Raw genomic sequence first — 13,667 nt, forward strand, 5'->3', positions numbered from 1 at the left:
AAGGACCAAGCTGATGTTAGCAAGGCTGATCCACACTTGATGAATGTGTGACCTCCTGGGTTCAGCCTAAATCCCTCAGACATGAACTGTCCCTCACAATCACATTATAAAAGGCTTGGATTCCACGCACAGAATTGAGAGGTAGAATTTGGGCCATTACTTTATCCATGAACACCAAAACAGAACAAATATTTAAAACATGTCACTTCCCTGATTATAACTATCTGAAGATAATGCACCTTATCCCATTTAGAATAAAATTCAAATTACAATTATAATCTATGGGTGGAGCCATAACCACTGGGAGGTGGTGGAAATCAGGACACTGAGTATGGGTGGCAGTAGGTGGGAAATCAGGACACTGAGTATGGGTGGCAGTAGGTGGTCAATGGAACTTGCCTCAGAAGGGTATCTGGCCCTTCCTGTCCCTCATCTCCTGTCTACTATGCTATGCCCTCTCTGCCATGATATTCTACCTCACCAGAGCTCACAGCAATGAGACCAAGTGACCATGCACTGAAACATCTTAAATTGAGTGCAAAGATAAAGCAGCTCTTTCCGATTTAGGTCATTATTCTCAATTACTTGTTGCAGGCACAAAAGTCTGAGGAACATAATCATTGAGCACAAAGAAAGAGTGACTGTGAAGTGTGATGTTTACCTGAGAATTCTGTTTTTCAGTGAGGCTGGCTTAACCCTCCCAGACTCCCGCCCATGTGGGAGCCAGCATACCTGCTGACAATTCAAAGCCCGGTGAGGGCAGCTCATATAAAAGATCCATCCCCAGCACCAAAAACAAAAAAATATTTAAAACAAATTTGGAGTATGTCACCTCCCTGATTGTATCTGAAGATACTGCACTTTGCCCCATTTAGAATAAAATTCAAATCTCAAAGCATTGTCTATAGACTGTGAGGTCAAGCCCCTGCCCTTCTTTCTGACCCCACTATCCCATATGCTCCCCATTGCCAGTTAAACGTCCAGCATGCTGATGTGATTCTGTCCCCAGTACATGCCCTCTCTGTTCTGCCTCCACCATCCTGTAATTCATTTCCTCTGCCTGGAAGACTTTCTCCTCCTAGTCTTGAAATGTCTAGTTTCTTTTAGCTATGGAAGAGTACACTTGGGACACCGAAAGTCCCCCTGGTTGAAAGACACTCTCAATGCACACTCACTTTCTTCTAAAAGCCTGAGGCCACGCTTGGCACTGCACACACGTAATCCCAACATTTTAGAGTCTGCTCACTAAAGACTAGCCCGAGTACGATAGTCAAGTTGACTCGACTGTCGGCTTGACCGGATTTAGTATTATTATAGAAACAAATCTCTGGCAAATTTGTGAGAGATTATCAAAATTAGGTTAAATGTGTGTGGCACCATTTCCTGGGCAGAGGTCGTGAACTGAGCTAAAAGGAGAGAGCAAGCTAAGCACCAGCATCCAGCCATCTCTGCTTCCTGTTCCTGGATACAAGCTGAGCATGAGCATCTATCCGTCTCTGTTGCCTGCTTGAGATGCAAGCTGAGCGCGAGCCTCTGTTGCTTTCTCCCCTGTTCGTGGATGCATTGTGCCCAGCTGCCTTGTGCTCCTGCCAACATTGCTTTCCTACCATGAAGGCTAATTCCCCTTAGGTAAATCCTTCCTCCCTTAAGCCACTACTTGTTAGGTCTTCAACAGCAGAAACAAAAAGTGCTAATGTACAGAGCTGCAGAGCAAGACCCCGTCCGTCTCAAACAAATACATTTTAAAACACTCTCAGTCTCTGCAGGTTCTGAAGCAGTGACTGCTGTTCAACAGCGTGGCAGCCGTCTGAGGACAGCAACAGGCCTGCAGCAGTCACTACCACATCTCCAGTGCCTGCCTTCACCAGACTGCATGCATCCCAGGGAGTCCCTAAATAACTAACTGATGAGTCAGAAAGGCAAGGTAGCCCTTTCTTCAGGCCTCCCCTCCACCACAGCTCTTGTTCACAACACCACTTTCAGCCTGCAAGTGCCAGTGGCTCCTGAAATACAAGAAGAAACTACCCACAATCATTCCAATCATCGGGTGCAAAGCTCAACAACGGAGTGGAATTGAAGTTGAAGGCTACATCATAGGCAAAGTAAACGACGCCATGAGGCCCCAGCAAACTAAGGGGCTGACTGCAGTGGCCTCCTAGCCCCATAAACACATCATGAACAAAAAGAGACAATCAAACCCCACTTCCTTGGTGGAAGTCAGTGGGGGAGGGGAAGAGCCGTTGCCTCTCCTCAACTCTGGAAACCTCAGCTTTCAACCTTTTGATGCTTTCATAAACAGCAAGAAGAAACACACAAAAGAGCAAGATGGAATAATTTTTAAAAATTTCTAGCAAGATGGCTTTGAGGGTAAAGACCTGGAAAACCTAAAGACTTGCACTTGATCCCCAGTTGAGGAAGAAAACTCACTACTGAAGGCTGCCCTCTGACCACTGCACTCACACCACAGTGCATGAACACCTACACTCACCCCCAGCTTCACACTACGGTATGTGTGTACACATCTACACTCACACCCAGACAAAATAATAATGAGTTTTCCTAAAGAAAAGCAAACTATGGTGACTTCTCCTATCATTCCAGCATAACTGAGGCTGAGGCAAGATTGTAGGCAACTCAGCAATACACTGTCTCAAAATATTAAAAAGAAGCTGTCTTAGTTATTTTTCTATTATTATGATAAAATACTATGACCAAGGAAACTTACAGAAAAAAGTGTTTAATTTGGCTTATAGTATGAGCTCACATCTTGATTGATAACTATCAGGGGAGGGGAGGGGGAGGGGGAGGGGGAGGGAGGGGAGGAGGAGGGGTAGGGGGAGGAGGAGGGGTAGGGGGAGGAGGAGGGGGAGGAGGAGGGGGAGGGGGAGGGGAGGGGGAGGGGAGGGGGAGGAGGAGGGGGAGGGGAGGGGGAGGAGGAGGGGAGGGGGAGGGGGAGGGGGAGGGGGAGGGGGAGGGGGAGGGGGAGGGGGAGGGGGAGGGGGAGAGAGAACAGAATCGGGGAATGGCAGAGTATTTTGAAACTTCAAAGTCTGTCCCCAGTGACACACCTCCTCCAATAAAGGCACTCTTTCTAATCCTACCTAAACAGTTCTACCAAGCATTCAAATACATAAGCAATAAGGGTCATTCTCATTAAACCACCATGGAGTGGGGGTGTGTGGTGCCTTGGGATGTAGCTCACTGCTCACTGGTAGAGTACACTCCCATGCACAGGGGCCCATGTTTAATCACTAGAAGGGAGAGAGGAAAGAAAGGAGAAAATGGATACATCCAGCCAACCTGCCAAGGAGACTATGATGGCCATTCTGATTTGTCAATTTGACTACATCTACAATTAACTAAAACCCAAAAATGGAAGGGCCACCTGCTAATTTGAAGTGGGAAGCTCCAGCTCTAATCTGGGCCACACCTTCTGCTGGCAGCCGATGTAAAAGTTAAGGAAGAAGGAATTTGCTATTCGCCTGCTTTCCCTCACTCTAGATGGCAAGACAATTCCATCAGCGGCATTAGAACCTCCTTCTTCTTTGGGATTCGAGCATGTAGTGAAGACCAGCTGAGACATCCAGCCTTATGGATTAAGAAACTACTACATTCTTGGACCCTCCATTCCTAGGCAGCCATCAGTGAGCGGACTTGACCACTGCTTGTAAGTCATTCTCATTAATCCGCTTTCTACATATATCGAGAGTTTCATTCCATAAGTTCTGATACGGTGGTGGTTTGGATAAGAATGGCACATTGTGTGTGTGTATGTGTGTGTGTGTGTGCACTCGTGTGTGTTACTAGGGATAGAAATCAGGACTTCGTACATGCTAGGCAAGTGCTCTATCACTGAGCTCTCTTTCCAGCAATCTTCTTGTATTGTTTTAGAGCAGATAGCAATGCATTAATCCATACATGCTAATCCTTGACTAGATTTCTACATCTTTCCCCCTCCCCCTCTCCCTCTCCCCCTCTCCCCCTCTCCCCCTCTACCTCTCTTCCTCTCCCTGACTCTGGTCATCAGGCTTGGCAAAAAGTACCTTTGCTCTCAAAGACACCTCACCAGCTTTTTTTAAGAAGGAGAGTTTCACTCATTTGCCCAGGTTAGCCCAGAACTCATTCTGTAGCACAGACAGCTTTCAAACTTACAACCACCGTGCCTAAACAGTTGGGATTAATGTCTCACCCACCAAGGAAGGGTTAACAAAGTGTCATTTCTGTGTTACAACGGTGCTTCATAGCAATCTGGAATTCCAAACACCAAGAATCACCAACATGAGGAAAAACTCACAGGTAATTCCCATCCACGCCACTATCAAGGATACACATGGCCACAAGACAAACAGACATGGTTCTAAATGCTGTTCTCATTCACCCCTACAGACTCATGCAAATTTATTGGCATTCCTCTCCCAAATCTGTAAAATGGGTATAATAATTTGTGAGCCTCCAATGGTGGCAGGTAATAAATAACTTACCTCAAATAACATACTTAGCACAATATAAGCTCAATGTAGGGCCCATTCAACATGTCCATTACCATCCTTAAACTCTAAACTTTACAGAAAGTCTACTGTGGACAGACAAATTTGGGATTCTCTGTCTGGCTATCAAGGCAACAGCTGGGGCAAACACATCTGAGAGATGAACTTGAAGGACCATAAACACAGAGAGAATGTCACAGAGGGAATGGGGGACCCAGCAGACACACAGAAATCAGTATTATATAATTTCTCCCTATCTCACCATTCCTGCCATCTCCAGCCTTTGAGGTCAGCCCCTTGCTAGGATCCTCAGGAGAGGACTTCATGTCAAAGTCCCAGAGTGTGAACATTAAATATACAGCCTCAAAGGACGGCCACATGGTGTGGAAGTGGGGGGGGGGGTGTCAGCCGAGGCTGAATATTGCCAAGAAGCAGGGCTGGTAAGAGAAAGGAGAGACAGCCAGCACTATAAGGCACTCTTCAAATCACTGAAAGAAATAGCTCCCGAGTGCTGGGAGTCCTAAACAGGCCTCAGCCAGGAAGAACACAGCTCACACCCAGCATGGAGGTGGCTGCTCCAGAAATCTTACAGGCATTGAGATTAGCATATGTTAATTATATAGAATAACAGGCTTATTTATAACATTTTCGTACATATAACTCTAATGTATTCTGACTGTGTCTACCCCATCACCTCTTGCTTGTCCCTGCCCAGTTCCCTTCTCTTCCCAGACAGTTTCCCTTTTACTTTCAAGCCTTTTTTTTTTTTTTTTTTTTTTTAGCCCAGTGATTTTAATTGTGGCTGCTTACAGGAGTTTGGGTCAAGGGTTATCTGCAGAAGGTGCTGGAGAGACTTACCGGTAGCTATATTATTGAAGAAAATGTCTCTCCTTCCCTGGTCAGCATTAGCAGCCAATAGATCCTCAGGGATGGGTGTAGAAGACACATGAGCCCCTTTCCCCAGCTACAGTTAACTGCCTGTAAGTCCTCGGGAGGGGGAGGGGAGAGCCTTCTGAGCCCCTCCCCACCCACCCCGTAATGGAAGGATAACAGGCTCAATCTTGTACTGTAGGTATTTATTTCTCTGTGTTGGTTCACTTCCCCTGCTCTAAACCTGGTACCACAGTCTACATGCCATAGAGAGAACTGGCTGTGTAAGCCAGGGCATCCTGGAGTTAGTTAGCCAACACCCTACTTAGCAAACAGCTACATTAGCCATTCATACGCAAACCAGCCAATCATCCCAGACCCATAGCCCTTATCTTTGTTTTGTTTTGTTATTTAACTAACATTAAAGTAACAGGTTTTTAAATGACATTTTTACACATACTTAGTATTTGTTGATTCCACTACCTATCCACTCCTCCCCATTCCCTTACCAACACACACATGCACACACACACACACACACACACACACTTGCACTTCTACCCTTTCCACTGTCAGGTCCTGTGTTTTGTTACCCTCCCACCTTTCTTCTTTCCTCCAGATCCTGTCTTACTGCCTGATCACCGCTCACACTCACTCCCACATAATACAGATTTAACAATTAGACACTAGGCTCCAGGCTCCACACGTGAGAGCAGATGATCGATGTCTGTTCTTCTGGACCTGAGTTACTTCACTTAATGTAATGTATTTCCTCATCGTACCCACTTTCCTGCAAATCTCATTATTTCTATTTGCTCTGCAGCTGAACAAACTCCCATTGTGCACGCACATTGTCATTAGCCGGTCCCCAGTTGATGGACATCTAGGTTGCTTCCCTTTCCTAGCTATGGTAAACAGAGCAGCAGTGAACTTCACGTGTGGGATGCTGTGCAGCAGGGTACAGAGTTTTTCGGATATTTGCCCAGGAGTGATAAAGCTGGATCCTCTGGCGACTCCTATTTTCATTTCTTAAGAAACCGCTACGCTGACTTCTATAATAGCTATATGAGGCTCATCTCCTCCAAATCCTTGCCAGCATTTGTGATGGATTTGTTCTTGCCATTCTGACTAGAGCAATATGGAATCTCACAGTAGGACACCCTTATACATGGAGGCACAATCCTCTCCATACAGACCAAGTATGAGTAATGTGGGAAACCCCTACCCCACCCATCCACTGAAGTCATTCAAACAGACCAATGCTAAGCTTGTTCTGTCCTGATTCTCCTTCCCCAATGGAAACTACAACAAAGGTTTTCCCCACATTGTCCCCTCACTCTCTCCTGCCTAGTGGCCAACTGTGATGCTTCCCTTCATGCAATGCCCATGGAGTACTGCATGCCCCTTCTCTTAGGGTAGACTCTGTCATAGACTCTGGGGCTCATCTTACACAGTGAGCTGCAGCTCCCAGAAAAGCAATTAACAGAACTGTGTTCTCTACTCCCAGACACCAGAGGGTCCTGGCTGGGGACACAATCAAGTTCTCATTCCAGCAGATGTGGCTACTGCAGCATGGAGCCAACCCTGCCCTGCAGCATGAGACTCAGTACTAGTCTTTGCTTTCACAATCTGCCTTCATTGCTTTATCCTTTTGGTGCAAACTCTTTCTGTTCTTATCCAGACCACCTTGTCCTTCTACACCTAGTCCTGAGCACAAGGGATATCATCACTCACACACTCATGCTTGGGTTTAACTCCCTTCTTCTCTTTCCAGGAGTAAGAGAGGTCTGATGTGTTCACGTAAAGATAAGAACATTTCGGGAAGTTTTACATACACACACACACACACACACACACACAGGCACTTTTTGCCAAGCCCCATGACCATAGTTTGATCCCTGTTTCCCACATATGTACCTCATACCCAACAAACAGACAGACAGACAGACAGACAGAGACACAGAGAGACTTGTGTGTTGGGAACTGGGTCTCCAGCTATTAGCACTATTAGAGAAGGTTCTAGAAAATTTAGAAGGTAGAAAAAGCAGGTCTAGGGGTAGGTATCTCTGTTTCCCACTTTCCATGGTAAACAGTTCTTATTTCACACACACTCCTGCCTCCATGATGACCTGCCCAAGTGACCGTGGACAGAAGCCATGAATCATCTTAAATTTTCATTCATTATTTCTGACAGTTACAGAAAGTGATCAACCTGGGCAGGTTAAGAAGGCTGTCTTGCCATGGGGTTGTTACCCAACACAATGGCCAGAACATGTGCACCAAGACTTTGGTTTGCTGAAATAAATTGGATTGAAAATTCTCAAGGACACCAGGGATTTGGGGCAACATGTCACAGACTTTCTGAGCACCATCACGTCCATAAAAATAAGCTCTGCAGTAGAGACCTTGGGAACTAATTAAGTATTAGGACATTTTCATGCTCAGACACAGGCACCCATGCGCCTTAGTAGCGCACCCACAGACCAGCAGCAGCAGCCCATGTTCTCCTCACTTGATTCATTAATATTTGACTTCTCTGACTCTCAGATGTGTTGAATATTTTAATTACAGAATCTTATTACATGCTCAGGGATTCTTAAGAGAAACAGACATAATTTTCATAAAAGTTTTATGAATCTGACTCAGACTGTGAATATATAGTACAATCCAATAAGTATTCATGACAATTAAAATGTATGGGACACTCACTTGCTGCGAAGCATCATCTCATTTAATCCTGACTACTGTCTTAATGAGGTTTCGAAGAGTTAAGTGCTTGTCCAAGGTCACAGAGAGTCTGAATCAATCAACATACTCTGCCAGTTCCCAGAGTTGACAACCTGTTTTTTAATATCTAATAATACACAGAACCATTGTAGGGAATATGCCTATTCCTAGAAATGCCAGCGAGTTGATGCCCATCTGTTGGTTCTCCCTGCCTTTGTGGCCTGCCGGCCAATAAGGTCCACTGGGGCAAAGGGAACAGAGATAAAAAATGGAGTTCAAAAGCCTTGTGAGTACATACGGTGAATAACTCACACCAGGACCAGCTGCAGGGCGTCAGACCAACTTTACTTTGGGTGATTGCAAGCTTATGAAGCTTTGGGGGACGGAGGGTAGGGACATCCAGGATGGGCAAAGGCTTGGAGCTCAGGATACCAAAATGCCTCATTAGCATGGGGAAACATTTCAGAAATCCCAGGTGCTGGCTGAACAGGGGGAAATGATCCTGTAATCTAACTGAGGCTAGGTGACAGTCCTCAGGTGGAAGTATGTGTGGGGGTCTAGAATTCCCCAGACAAGGTCAGAGGAGAAACCCCACTAATGAGGGGAGTCTTCCATTACACACCGAGCCCAGAGGCTATCTGGTCAACGGTGGACTTCAACCTTAATTAGCAGGTTTTCCCACAATGATCTTTCCCCAGAGAAGCACCCAACCAGTGACTGCTGAGTCCAAGGAGAAGCACCTGAGCCCCTGTGTCCCCAAAAGGCTATGCTCTGTACTCATTACATAACTCCCTGATGGCAGTTACAACCTAGGACCTGCATGACCTAGTCCCTGCATGACATCCCTTACTAACTGCTCTCTTCCTTTCAAATTATGTGGCAGTGGTATTTCATATAAGGCCTCAAAAAGGCTCCTAAACTCTTTTCTCAAAGACTTTCTTTCTGGGGGACCCCAATCAAAAGTCATACTTTACAGCAGGATCAGTAAACCTCTCTAAAAGGCCAGCAAGAAAATGCCTGCAGTGTATGAGGGGCTGCAGAGATGGCTCAGCAGCTAGGAGTACCAATGCTCTCAAAGAGGACCAGCTCCCAGACCTACATCAGGCAGCTCCCAAACACCTGTGAACTCCAGCTCCAAGAGATACCGCACAGGGGGCATATTCACATAAAGGTACACATACTACACATGATTAAAATTTTTTAATTAAAGAATTAAAATACAATAAAATAAAATAAAATAAAAAGAATAAAAGGAATTAAAGCTTTGAAAGCCAGACATTCTCTCTCACAGTCACTGTAGGGATCGTGTTTATATGCAATGTAAGTTAAGGGCTTGTTGGGAAACACATGTAGCTTAAGGCTGTAGGCATTGTAAATAAAAAATAGTCCCCCATGTCATTACTCAGGAATGAAGAAGGCATAGAAAAGTCCCATGCTTCTACAACTCATCTCTGACATTCTCACAGGAAGGTCACCAGAGATGATAAAGGACTGAGTGAGCCTGTTTTCACAGATTCTTACTTATAGACACTGGATTTAGGGTTTCATTATTTCATGAAACAATTTTCTCTTTCTGTTGCTCAGTCATTCAAAAATAGATTTAAAGCTGGATCAAGTCTGGAATACAGCTCAGTTGGTAGAGTGCTGGCCTAACATAGAGTGCTGGCCTGTGGTGTATTGCCAGCACTGGATTAACTGGGCATGGTGGTGCATGCTTTAAATCTCAGTACTCTGAGGGGCAAGGGGCTGGGTTGGAGGTATGAAGGAGCCTCAAGAATCCAAGGTCAGCCTTAGCTACATGGAGAGTTTGAGACTTCCCTAGGCTATGTGAGACTCTCTCTCTTTCTCTCTCTCTCTCTCTCTCTCTCTCTCTCTCTCTCTCTCTCTCTCACACACACACACACACACACACACATGTTAAGTAATAATTAATTAAGCAGGTACCCATACATTGTAAGTACTTGAGGGGCAGGGGCAGGCAGAGCTTTGTAAGTTCACAGTCAACCTGGTCTTCGTGAGTTCCAGGACAGCCAGTGAGCAATATAAACAATTACATAAAACAAATAACTAGTCTTAGCTTCCAGGAGGTAATTTTCCAGCCTCAGCTTTGACATCTTTGTCCTCAGCCTTGCCCTCAGAGATGACCAGCTTATTCTGCAGCTGGAGGTAGCTCTGGTCCTCCACAGCTTCTCCTGTTCCTGTCCTGCTTGCTGCTTCAAGGTTTCGAGTTCCTGATGGGATCTGCCAAGCTTCTCCAGGGCCCTTTTCCAGGGTCTCTTTACCTCTGCAAAAGTCTTTGTCATATTCTGCACTTGCTCCTGTCGCAGCATCCACTGCTTCTGAGCTGACTGAAGTTTCTCCTCAAGGACGCGCTTCTTAGCCTTGAGTTACTCAAAAGCCTTCTGAAGCTCTGTGTACTTCCTGTGAGCCTCTTTGACCTGGGGGAAGGCCTCAGACAGAGCACATTTTATGGCCTCCACATGGTCCATGTATGTGGCCTTGATGTCCTTCCACAGCTCCTTAGTTCCAGTTGCCTTTTGCTGACTTGCATCTTCAGAAGCCAAAGCATCTGGGTTCTGGTCAGTATCCTCCTGAGCCAGAAAAGCCTGTAAGAGGTTCACTACTTGAAGCTGGCTACAAAGCAGCAGCTTGTCTTTCTTCCGAGAGTTCCTATGAACTTCCCCATGATCTTGGCAGGCAGCTCTGCTTCCCCCTGCAAGCCTGCAGCAGGTTCTAGAAAGGCTGCTGCCTCAGCCAGAACCCCTTTCATCGCAACAGCATTGACACCCACCATACCTTTGGATTCTTCTGGACTGCCCACCTAGGTCAAAATTCAATTTTTTTAATTTTTAAAGAAGAAGGTTTAATGGCCTTGAGAGAAATATCTGTCCAAGTCCCAGCCAATAACAGTGGCCAACAGTGTCTATAATCAGCCCATTTGAGAAGGTTCAGAATCTCCCAGCAGCAGTTCTTATGGTCTGAACATGACCTACACTCCTAAGGCTCATATTCTAAGGACTTGACTGCCAATGGATAGTATTCCTGGGATGTGAATGGCCTGTGAAGGTTCCACTGAGGGGGTTGTAAGACTCTGACGAACCTTAGCTTACTGGGAAACCCCTTACCCCAGTGAAGAATGTGGATCCAGGGATTGATGCAAAAGCAAGAGGAATTTATTGTTCCAGCATGCTGGGGTCGTCATCCTGCACCCAAAGGAGAGGCAGGACCCCCTGGCAGCAGCAACTAGGTACAATATGATTGGCAGAACAGTATACCCAATTAAACTTTAGGTCTTTAGGGAATGAGGTAGTAGGGGCTTAATTAGCCTTCTTTCTGGCCTACCTGCACTCTGACCTGTCTCTTTCTAGGAAGGAAGGGGTGTGATGGAATTTTCCAATGGCTCTGAGCTGACCTCTTCAGGATCACAATGCGATGCCACTGGTCACTTCAATTTGCCTTCTCTCATTGTGCCCTGCCAAGCGTGAGGGAAGCCCCACTGCTCCTTGTGATGCTCTGCCCAGTGCCCTTTCCCTGACCTCTTCAGGTACCTCCACGCAGAGATGGGGCCAAGGAACCATGGACAGAGTCCTCTGAAACCATGAACAGAAATAAATCTGTTCTCCTTCTGTTGCCCTTCTTAGAGCAGAGTGGTTGAATGAAAGAGTGATGCAGAGAATGAAGGAATGATTTTCTTTCCTGGCTGGGTATCTTCCTCTCTCCACCCTCAACTCAGCAAGCCAGCAGAGCAGCTTGGAGACTCAGGAGTACCAGCAGCTACACAAAGATGGTGGTGGAAACAGCTGCTGTCTCTTCCTTTTCCAGGAAACCAAGCTCCCAGAGAAGCTCAAGAAACCCTGGAACAGCCAAGTGGCACACTGAACCCGAGCAGTTAGAATAAACCTCATTCCACCTGCTGTTGAGTTGTTTACATGCCAGCCTGAATTTCTCTTAGCATCTTTGTACCTATATAGATCCACCGCTACCTGTGATTAAGAACACAGTACACTGTGCACCTGGGACTAAACAAACCTGAAGCCAGAGGCAAGCATGCCAACACTCCTGCTTAGTCAATACAGCACAAAAGACACTTAGGACGGTGTCTTCCCATCTGTACAGTGACCAAGTAGACAGATGAGACTATTTACAGTCCTTACTGTGTGGCAGGCACTGGCCTGAGCCTGAGCATTCAGGAATTTATTAATTCCACAGCAATCCTGTGAAGTGAGTGCTATTAAAAACTCCACTTTGCAGATGGGGATCCTGAAATGCAAAGTCATTTTCCCCAAGCCGCTTGGCCCGTGGGTGACTGGGCAATGTCTCACACCCAAGTGGACTGACTCAGGTATGTGCCGTAACTATAGACTGGTGAACATGTTCAGTCAGCAGACAGTAAATATTTATGAGCCATAGAGCATCCCCATCACAAACTCTTCTTTTTCATCTCTTAATAATGCTTTTAGGAATGTACAATCTGGACTGCTCTTTTTTTCTTACTGAGATGGCCCAGTAGGTAAAGTGTTTGCCTTGCAAATACATGGATCTAAATTCTACCTCTAGAATCTATAGAAAAGAGAAAAAATTTAACATTGTAATACAAATACTGGGAGGAGGAGGAGACAGGTGGATCCAATGGGGCTAAATGGCTAGCCTACCTTGCCTAGTGAATAAACTGCAGGGCCCAGTGGGCAGCAGTGTGGTCCCAGTGTCTCGGAAAAACACAAAGTAGCAAAGTAGACAGGTCCTTTGGAACAAGAGTTGAGATTGTTTTGCCTACATATACATGCATGCACATGTGATTTACACACACACACACAGAGAGAGAGACAGAGACAGAGACAGAGACAGAGACAGAGACAGAGACAGAGACTCACTAGAAGCCAATCTTACCTCAGGGGCTGTTCATACACAAAAGTCCTTAAATTATCCATGGTACCGAGGACATGCCACAACTTGAATATCCCAAACAAATCAGTCCCTCAGATGACTTCCGTTTTAAGACAGGGATGGTTGCTTGTTCCTATAATCCCACTACATGGAAGACTTAAGGCACCAGTCCAAGGATACCCAGGGCTACCATGTGGAAAGAAAGACAAACAAACAGAGGCATAAAAGAAAGGAGACAGGTGAGGAGAGACAAATGAGAAAGGAAAAGAAAGAAAAGATAAAAAGAAAGAATAAGAGGGGAATGGGAGAGAAAAGAAAAAAGGGAAGAGGGGAGGGAGGGAGGGAGAAAGAGAGAGAGTTTTCAGGATCACCCAAAATTGATTATGAATCAAGTATCTGAATATAGGTTTTTCATGTAAGAACAGGTAATATTTAGACTGGAAAGAAAATCAGCATATCTTAAAAAAAACAAGCCACTGAGAGACTTAGCTCCAGGCCTGACCAGGCAGTGAGCCTCACTGCAGTTCATCTCATACAGCCTCCCAAGGCACACTCAGACACCCACAGACACACAGACACATGCCAAGGACCACCATGTTTTACAAAGCTCTGGCAGCATGTTAGATTTCATCACTGGGCAAACCAGAGGCCAGTTCTGTACTGACTCTTGGAGCTGTCCATCAACATGTGATCTGCCCA

General features: G+C 45.8%; 1 pseudogene; it reads right to left on the reverse strand.

The window, feature by feature from the left end:
* Window positions 1-10,157: 10,157 nt before the first annotated feature.
* Window positions 10,158-10,878, reverse strand: LOC110312005 (outer kinetochore KNL1 complex subunit ZWINT pseudogene; annotated as a pseudogene).
* Window positions 10,879-13,667: the final 2,789 nt, after the last annotated feature.

This window comes from Mus caroli, unplaced genomic scaffold (assembly GCF_978045245.1).
Source record: "Mus caroli unplaced genomic scaffold, Mus_caroli_1 scaffold_17, whole genome shotgun sequence".
Classification (NCBI taxonomy): Eukaryota; Metazoa; Chordata; class Mammalia; order Rodentia; family Muridae; genus Mus; species Mus caroli.